The sequence below is a fragment of the Triticum dicoccoides genome, chromosome 1B (genome assembly GCF_002162155.2).
Source record: "Triticum dicoccoides isolate Atlit2015 ecotype Zavitan chromosome 1B, WEW_v2.0, whole genome shotgun sequence".
In the NCBI taxonomy this organism is placed as follows: Eukaryota; Viridiplantae; Streptophyta; class Magnoliopsida; order Poales; family Poaceae; genus Triticum; species Triticum dicoccoides.
Window position 1 is genome coordinate 189881251 of NC_041381.1, and position 10526 is coordinate 189891776.

Here is a 10526-nt window from a genome sequence, read left to right on the forward strand (position 1 = left end):
CTCGTGAGCGGCGACGGCATTCGACGGCGGCCTGAGGCGCGCCGGCCATGGCGGCGCGCCGGCTGCGCTGGCCGGAGGAGCGTGCAGCGGGATGAATCCCACGCGCTCCCCCGTCGAACGTGGCCCCGGCGTCCGTGCTCATGGCGCATCAAGGGAGGGAGGATGGGCTCCGGCCACCGCGGCATGAAGGGCGACGGCGACCCGCGCGGCGTCGGCCACACAGGTGCGCGTCCATTCTAGCGGTGGCGGCAGCTCAAGTTCTTTCCGCGCGTCGTCTCGAGGACGGCGGCGTCACGGCGTCTCCGCCCTCGCACCGCGGTGGACGCAGTGCGGGCCCCGAAGGGAAGAGGCGGCTACGCGGCGCATTAGGTGAGGATTCTCCTCATTCTCCCCAAAAATCGTATTCATCAGTGCTTAAGTGGTGAAAAAACATGCCTAATTGAAAAATTAGGGTTCTACCGAAATTGGGGATTTTTTCTAGGGTTCTTCAACATGGGGGGTTTGCTACTGTTGATCCCTCTGCCTTCTAATTTGCTTATCAAAAAACCGGAATCAGTACTTAAACATGATTGATTCTAATTAACCGTGACATAACCATGAGCATTAATCTTTAACATGGGTTAATTAAAAGGAACTGGCATTAACAGTAATGATCCGAAGCAAAAATTAGGGTATCACATAATTATATGCAGATGGCAATTGGCATGAACGTCAAACAGTAGCATTATCATAGGGCTAAAACTTTCAATCTTGATCATAAAAAAAACCCTAAACCTGACTTGATCTAAAACTTGATGTTGATCTACAGATCAATAATATAGGGACCTATAGCAATCAAACTTGGCGTCTGATACCAATGTTGGATTAATTATGCATCTCTGGGATGCCATTAGCAGAAACAGATTGCATCTAGATCACCTAAAAACATGAACAGAGAAGGGTTTAGGGGATCATTACGTGTCACGACAGTGGACATGATCGCCTGCTTGGTGCAGGCTTGATGCAGGGGTGATGTAGTCGAGGTACAAGTCCTCCTCAACGTCCTGATGCCCTCAGGACGTCACCGGCACTGCCCGGGGACGGCAGCGGCGGCTGGAGTAGGTCTTCCCGTCGCTGTAGCGCTCCCCCTGATCGGATGGGGTGAGAGAATATCGAGAGGGGAGTGAAACCGTACGTGAATTGTGATCGCGCAGGCTGCCAACCCTCTCCCGTTTCCTTTTATGTAGCGCTGGCGACAGGGGACCTAAACCATCAGTTGGTTTGGGTGCCCCCGATCAGGGCGCCTCAGTTGGGATAAAAAGCCCACGTACGTTGGTGCGTGAGGCCTTTTTCTTTAACGTTATCTTTTCCCTTTTTTTTTCTATTAGACTAATAGATCTAACTGGCTTGTTTAAGCCGTCAGATCAAAACCAACATGGAGGACTTATATTGTCTTCAGTTTGAAGTTACATCCGGACTGTACTTTGGGTGCAATTTGTCACTGGTCCCCAAGGATCCCCTAGGATCTCTTCTACAGCTCTCAACCCCACGATGCTCTCTGATTTCTCAGCACCATAGCCCCAAGGCTATCCACTTCCTCCTCTTTGAAGGGAACTTTCCACCAAGGTTCATGTTCAACCAAGGTTGGTGGTTAAAAACCATGTCATCGAGACAATGCCACAATCCCCACAGGACTGCTGCTTTCACAACATTGAATGCTTTAAATCTTCTTTTACTAAACCAGCAGCTAGCAAGAGATTTAAAGTTCATCACATTCATACTAAACTCTCTCAAATCAAATGCCAGCATGGCCCCAGTTTGTCTTGGTTTCCTGGTATCGCCACTGGTGACTTTTGAGGGTGCAATTCCCGACTTTGGTGTCTCATTCTTACTTGATGTTCTACAGCGGAAATGGTTCTCGAGCAACAGGTGTACGGTGAAGTTCACCCCAGCAGAGAAAAATAAATAAATCATTTTCTGTTAAATCTCCAGGACAAGGGAAATGTGGTTATTTGGTCATGGTCAAACATGTTGCCTCTTGTTATAATGGAAATGAAAACATTTAAAAATTCACCAGAGAAATTAGCCTTTTTACGGCGGTAAATGTGTAAACCCTTAAATGCTAGTGGCAAACATGCAATGCAAATTTCACCCAAGTTCTAAAATCTAAACTACCTCTTTGCTACAATTTCATGCAGGTATAGCTCCAAGAATAGGTGTCTTGTGGTGTCTGTTGATGGCCAATAGCGAGTATGAGTATGCAAAGAGTGAGTTCGAGTTCGACTGCCGCCTCCCAGCCTTCAACTGGATTGTCATCCACATCGATGGCTGCCATTTCCACCGGTACAGTGTTCATATACCAATGCCTTTTGCTTATTTTTCTAAGTATTACCATGTGGGAAGCATGCAAAGAAGGCTACTATATGCAAACTTGAGAATTACTGTTGCTTCAGATCATAAATAGTTTATCTTTGTTGTTCTGTCTAGTGTACACTATTTTCAGTCCTTGGTTTGTTAGATTCTCAAAGATGCATGCCTTTGAGAAACCAAATGCAGCCTGGGCTGAGGACCCCTAGGTTGGTTCCGTAATGGGCCGCATTGGGCAGCCCATGACACGTTATATGAAGACTCCGGAAGACTTGCAGTACAAGACGAAGATACCAGAGCCGTGGATGACTCTACCTCCACTGACGTAGCCGACTAGGATTTGTGACCCTAGGGCCCCCAGTATGGCTATATAAGCCGGGGTCCGGGCTGGTTGATAGATATATTACAACATATAGTTTCTCGGTTTTATACCCTGTACTTTGTAGACCCCTATCGCAATTAACACAGAGCAGGAGTAGGGTTTTACCTCCGTCGAGAGGGCCTGAACCTCGGTAAAGACTCGCCTCCTGTTACTATCTGGCCTAGTCACCTCTTCGGGATACCCTACTGAGGGATCTACTGAATTCGTCTTCGACAGTGGTGGCCCATGCAGGTCCTGCTAGGTGAACGCAGATGCTTGATGGGAGCTCCGATCGAGTCCGACGCGTAGATATCTGCCAGGACAGATGTTCGTCTTCGACCCCGCCACCCTTGTCGCCGACTCGACTGGCCACCTTGGCTAGATCAAGAACTTTCCTCCAGGCCGGATCATCGGCAATCTAGAGTACGTTGGAGTTCATTCTCTAGGGTTTGGCGTCATGCTGGGCCCAGGAGCATTAGGAAGAGGCAGAATTATTTAACCCACCCACCACCCAACAGATCGCAAACATCGAGGATCTCATCGAGGTGCTTGCTTGCGCAGTAAGAGATGGAAGACCTGGAGGAGGAGATCATCGTGTCTGCAAAGAGCCGCCAGCGAGCCGTGCTGCCCTTACACCCGGTGCGGATTAGAGGCAGAACGCTAACAGCCCGGCAGCCGAGGAACCGGTGGCTGGAGAGGGCAGGAGCTCAGTGACAGGGATATCCAGCCCCTGGACAGAGCTTTTGGTAGCCTGAGGCACGACCATGCCCGCCTGTGCGTCTTGAACAATGTGGGCAATGCTTCGAGGGAGAAGCGCCGTCTGGAGCGCAGGTCGGAAGAGCTGGACAACATATGGGAGTGAGTCCAGGCTGTTGAGTAGGAAATAGAGGCAATCCGGGCCTCGCTCAAGACCGCCCCGATGGCGAATAGGACCCGCCCAGCGGCAAAGAAAACCACCCCGACGGCAACTAAGGTTGCACTGGCCATGAAAGGGCAGGCGGAAGAAGGACGACATGAGGAACACTGCAACACACAACTCATCCTCGTACCTCACCCCGGCAAAGAACATGCTCGCAGCTGCCCAGTGGCTGGCCGAGTTCAATTTCCCAGTCAACCATCCGGATAGGAAGCGGTTCCAAGAAGCCATGTAGTACCTGGATACGGCAGGGTGTCAATAGGATGTTTACGCCAAGTTGAAAAGCCACCTTGGAATGTCCGGTGACGTGGGTAGTTCGGCTACCCGACGTATCGGTAAAACGGGGTCTCTCAATCAAGTCTGGCATCAACCGCCGGCTACTATTGCGGCTCCCCGTACTATCTACCAGGCTAGATCCGCTCAGGGGCCCGTCACGCGGCCAACCCCTACCCGAGAACTCCATACAGAGGGCAGCTTGGATGTGCCTCCAGACCTGAGACAAGCACCAACGAGCCTACACAAGGTATGACCTGGCGATGGGTCTGAACGATGCGCATCACACGATCGACGCCATCCGTTCGGCAACTGTGGGTCCATCTGCCATGTATCTGACCTGCCTCTCGGATGAGATTGTCGCTCATACCTTCCCGCCAAACTTTAAGATCAACAATTGCGAGAAGTACGACGACAACCAGGACCCCGAGATCTGTCACAGATTACCTATTCGTGGTCAAGATTGCAGACGGTGATGATTGACACGCCGTAAAGCACCTACCTCTCATGCTCGAGGGATCGGCCAGGACGTGGTTGAACACTTTCTGATGTAGGGCAAACCCTATGGTGGCTCGATCTTCACGAATTGGAGGGGGGTTCGGGGAGGAACACGAAGAAACGAGGGGAAACATGGAGAAATCAAAGGGAAAACATTCTATTGGACAAGCTCCACACCAAGTTCCTATCAAGGCACTTCGAACACTACAATCCAAAGTCGATGTCGGCCTTGATGGACATGCTCGACAGGAACATCGTTGGGGGAAGACGCGTGGCTTGCGAAGCAGCGGGCACCTGATGGCGATCCGGCCTCGTCCAATATAAACGACCAGTCCGGAAAGTCAAGGCGCAATCAAGAATAAGCACAGGCATCCTTCGCTCCCCAGGGCGGAAACAACAGCCAGAAGAAGTGGTACAAGAAGGGTGGCGGTGGCAATTCGACCTTCGACAAGATCATGGATAGGCCTTGCGACATCCATGGTCCGAAGAATGACGGTGACCCTTCGGCAAACCACACAAACCAGAAGTGTTGGGTCCTCAAGAAGGCCATGCAGTTCGGGAAGGCCGACACTGACAAGCCAAATCCTCACAATGATGACGAAGGAGAACTGCTGCCCGGTAAGGGCAACAACGGTCAGAAGTAGTTTCCGCTCCAAATAAAGAATGTGAACATAATCTGTCCATGTTACAGTTCGTAAAAGGACCGCAAATGTGTTCTCTGCGAGGTATATGCCGCGGAGCCCGCCGAGCCGAAATACAGTTCCTGGTTGAGAATTCCTATCATCTTTGACCGACGTGACCGCAAACGTGCTTTTCACGGCGAAACAACCACACTTGTCCTGGACCCAATTGTTGATGGTTTCCAGCTCACCAAGGTCATGATGGACGACGACAACAGCTTAAACCTTATATACGCTGACACAATGAAGATGCAGTTTGACGAATCATGAATCGAGACGATCAAAAGCAGGTCAAGGGTATTATCCTGGGCATGGAGGCCTCTTGCATTGGAAGGGTCACGCTAGACGTGGTGTTAGGTACCCTAGACAACTATTGTTTGAAGCTTAAGCTTCGACATAGTACCTTTCAGAAACAGCTACCATGCCCTCCTAGGCCGGACGCCGTTTTGCTCGATTCGGCACAGTACCACACTATGCCTACTTGAAGTTGAAGATCCCGGGCCCGAACGGTGTCATCACCATCTTCGGGAACGTCGAGCGGTCTCTGAAGACCGAGCAGACCACATTAGCCCTGGCAGCCGAGGCTGTCGCTGAAGCCTTGGCAACCAAGGAGCTTGCCGACTTGTGGTCCAAGGTCGATAAGGACAACATTAAAATCACCAAATGTACTGTAAGTGCATCTAGTGCCCCTTAATGATTTTGGTGTATTGAAGACTTATAGGTTAAGGGACTAATGCGTTTGTGAGTGTACACAGGTCTATAAGTCTATGAGGAGTTTGATATTTATAGAGAAAGTCGACCCCTAAAAATGAAGTTCTTCAACTGAAGACTTTGATATTCTGAAGACTTTCTGAAGACTTTGAAAGTGAAGAAATTGGTGTGACCTTGAAGACTTGGTATTCATTTGTGGAACATGAAGCGTGAAGACTTTTGTTTTCGTAGTTTCATTTTCTCTTTCTTGAGTCATAGGAAACACCGTACTGTTAAAGGGGGTCGAGGAAATACTAAGGAAAAATTTCCATGTGATGCTCAACTCAAAATCCTACACCTACCAATCCCTTCGAGTGAAGCCTTTGGAAATCTCATACAGTTCAGTCACTTTCTTCAGTGACAGAGACGAAGTCCTTCTGGTCGCTGATGAATTTGTTCTGACTGAGGAGTTAGGAATTCGCCAGTACGAATTACCTACACAGTGAGGAACATGATAGCCCTGAGGAATTTGAGAGTCAAATTTCCGACCGTTGCTGTGCTGCGCGCCAGCTGTCCCAAAATATCTTATCCACCTAACGGTCATATCATTGAAGGGCATTTATGTCTTATCATGTCGGGCTGTTCCCTAGGCTATAAATAGCCGCCCCCTACAACCACTAGCTGGTTGGCTGCTCCGAGAGAACTTGACACTTGTCATTTGAGAGCAACCCATCCTCCGAGGACTTTGAGCGAAAATCATCAAGTGAGGAAAATCCCAAACCCAAACACCTACAAAACCCAAAGTGATTGAGCATCACTGAAGAAATTGATCCCGCATGGATCCGACGCTTGTTACCTTTGAAGACTGTGCTTCTTCCAGACGGTTAGGCGTCAAGGTCTAGAGCATCCAAGAGGAATTGTGGATCGCCGAGTGACCAAGTCTATGAAGGTTTGGAAGTCGCCTGAAAACTTACCACGAGTGATTGGACGGGATCTGTGTGATCTTAGTTCAAGAAGAATACGATGAGGACTGGGTGTCCCGAGCTGCGTGCTCAGAGACTGGGTGTTCGGGACTGTGTGTCCTCGAGTTTAAATACTCAGCCGCTCCAACCAGACGTACAACTGAGACAGCAGTTGGAACTGGTCTACCAAATCATTGTCTTCACCAACCTAACTGGTTCTATTTCCTCAACCCTTTCATTTCCTCATTACTGTGTTGAGTGTTTGTTCATATCTGTGTTTGAAGACTTTGACTGAAGACTTTCTCAATTTCCTCAGTTCAATTTCTTCAGTCTGTTTGTCTTCATCTTGTGTTATCCTGTGATTACGCTTTCTGTACTTTGTGCTTGTCTTCATTTCATCATGATGACCATGCGTGTATTCTGTTATGCTTACTTCTGAGTACTTATTCCGCTGCTAATAGTTCTTCGCTAAGGAATTTCCTCACCGGCAAATTCCTCAGTGAAGAATTCATAAAAATCGCCTATTCACCCCCCCTCTAGTCGACATAACGCATTTTCAATTGGTATTAGAGCAAGGTACCCCCTTGTTCTGTGTGATTTTGGTTTAACCGCCTGGAGTTTTAGTTATGTCGACCGCAGGTATGATCAAGGTCTCGGCTGGGTGTCCTACCTTTGATGGAACGGACTACCCCTACTGGAAAAACTAAAGGAAATATGCCCTAGAGGCAATAATAAAGTTATTATTTATTTCCTTATTTCATGATAAATGTTTATTATTCATGCTAGAATTGTATTAACCGAAAACATGATACACGTGTGAATACATAGACAAACATATAGTCACTAGTGTGCCTCTACTTGACTAGCTCATTAATCAAAGATGGTTATGTTTCCTAACCATATACATATGTTGTCATTTGATTAATGGGATCACATCATTAGGAGAATGATGTGATTGACATGACCCATTCTGTTAGCCTAGCACTTGATCGTTTAGTATATTGCTATTGCTTTCTTCATGACTTATACAAAGTTCCTGCAATTATGAGATTGTGCAACTCCCGTTTACCGGAAGAACACTTTGTGTGCTACCAAACGTCACAACGTAACTGGGTGATTATAAAGGTGCTCTACAGGTGTTTCCGAAGGTACATGTTGGGTTGGCATAATTCGAGATTAGGTTTTGTCACTCCGATTGTCGGAGAGGTATCTCTGGGCCCTCTCGGTAATACTCATCACCTAAGCCTTGCAAGCATTGTAACTAATGAGTTAGTTATAAGATGATGTGTTACAGAACGAGTAAAGAGACTTGCCGGTAACGAGATTGAACTAGGTATTGGATACCGACGATCGAATCTCGGGCAAGTAACATACCGATGACAAAGGGAACAACGTATATTGTTATGCGGTTTGACCGATAAAGATCTTCGTAGAATATGTGGGAGCCAATATGAGCATCCAGGTTCCGCTATTGGTTATTGACCGAGAATAGTTCTAGGTCATGTCTACATTGTTCTCGAACCCGTAGGGTCCGCACGCTTAAGGTTTCGATGACAGTTATATTATGAGTTTATGAGTTTTGATGTACCGAAGGAGTTCGGAGTCCCGGATGAGATCGGGGACGAGGAGTCTCGAAATGGTCGAGACGTAAAGATCGATATATTGGACGACTATATTCGGAGTTCGGAAAGGTTCCGAGTGATTCGGGTATTTTTCGGAGTACCGGAGAGTTACGGGAATTCGCCGGGGAGTATATGGGCCTTATTGGGCTATACGGGAATAGAGGAGAGAGGCCGAAAGGAAGGAGGCGCGCAGCCCCCCTCTGGTCCGAATTGGACAAGGGGTGCGGCCCCCTTTTCCTTTCCCCTCTCCCCCTCTTTTCCCCTTCTCCTACTCCAACAAGGAAGGAGGGAGTCCTACTCCCGGTGGGAGTAGGACTCCCCTTGGCGCGCCCCTACTAGGCCGGCCGCCCCCTCCCCCCTTGCTCCTTTATATACGGGGGCAGGGGGCACCTCTAGGCACAACAACAATTGATCCCTTGGATCTCTTAGCCGTGTGCGGTGCCCCCCTCCACCATAATCCACCTCGATAATATCATAGCGGTGCTTAGGCGAAGCCCTGCGTCGGTAGTACATCAAGATCGTCACCATGCCGTCGTGCTGACGGAACTCTCCCTCGACACTCGGCTGGATCGGAGTTCGAGGGACATCATCGAGCTGAACGTGTGCTAGAACTCGGAGGTGCCGTAGTTTCGGTGCTTGATCGGTCGGGCCGTGAAGACATACGACTACATCAACTGCGTTGTTCTAACGCTTCCGCTTACGGTCTACAAGGGTACGTGGACAAAACTCTCCCCTCTCGTTGCTATGCCATCACCATGATCTTGCGTGTACGTAGGATTTTTTTTTTGAAATTACTACGTTCCCCAACAGTGGCATCCGAGCCAGGTTTTATGCGTTGATGTTATATGCACGAGTAGAACACAAGTGAGTTGTGGGCGATACAAGTTATACTGCTTACCAGCATGTCATACTTTGGTTCGGCGGTATTGTGAGATGAAGCGGCCCGGACCGACATTACGCGTACGCTTACGCGAGACTGGTTTCACCGTTGCGAGCACTTGTGCTTAAAGGTGGCTGGCGGGTGTCTGTCCCTCTCACTTTAGCTGAATCGAGTGTGGCTACGCCCGGTCCTTGCGAAGGTTAAAACAGCACTAACTTGACGAACTATCGTTGTGGTTTTGATGCGTAGGTAAGAACGGTTCTTGCTAAGCCCGTAGCGGCCACGTAAAATTTGCAACAACAAAGTAGAGGACGTCTAACTTGTTTTTGCAGGGCATGTTGTGATGTGATATGGCCAAGACGTGATGCTATATTTTATTGTATGAAGTGATCATGTTTTGTAACCGAAGTTATCGGCAACTGGCAGGAGCCATATGGTTGTCGCTTTATTGTATGAAATGCAAACGCCCTGTAATTGCTTTACTTTGTCACTAAGCAGTAGCGATAGTCGTAGAAGCAATAGATGGCGTAACGACAACGATGCTACGATGGAGATCAAGGTGTCGTGCCGGTGACGATGGTGATCACGACGGTGCTTCGGAGATGGAGATCACAAGCACAAGATGATGATGGCCATATCATATCACTTATATTGATTGCATGTGATGTTTATCCTTTATGCATCTTATCTTGCTTTGATTGACGGTACCATTTTAAGATGATCTCTCACTAAAATTATCAAGAAGTGTTCTCCCTGAATATGCACCGTTGCCAAAGTTCGTCGTGCCCAGACACCACGTGATGATCGGGTGTGATAAGCTCTACGTCCATCTACAACGGGTGCAAGACATTTTTGCACACGTGGAATACTCAGGTTAAACTTGACGAGCCTAGCATATGCAGATATGGCCTCGGAACACAGAGACCGAAAGGCCGAGCGTGAATCATATAGTAGATATGATCAACATAGTGATGTTCACCATTGAAAACTACTCCATCTCACGTGATGATCGGTTATGGTTTAGTTGATTTGGATCACGTGATCACTTAGATGACTAGAGAGATGTCTGTCTAAGTGGGAGTTCTTAAGTAATATGATTAATTGAACTTAAATTTATCATGAACTTAGTCCTGGTAGTATTTTGCAAATTATGTTGTAGATCAATAGCTTGCGTTGTTGCTCTCATATGTTTATTTTGATATGTTCCTAGAGAAAATTGTGTTGAAAAATGTTAGTAGCAATGATGCGGATTGGATCCGTGATCTGAGGTTTATCCTCATTGCTGCGCAAAAGAATTA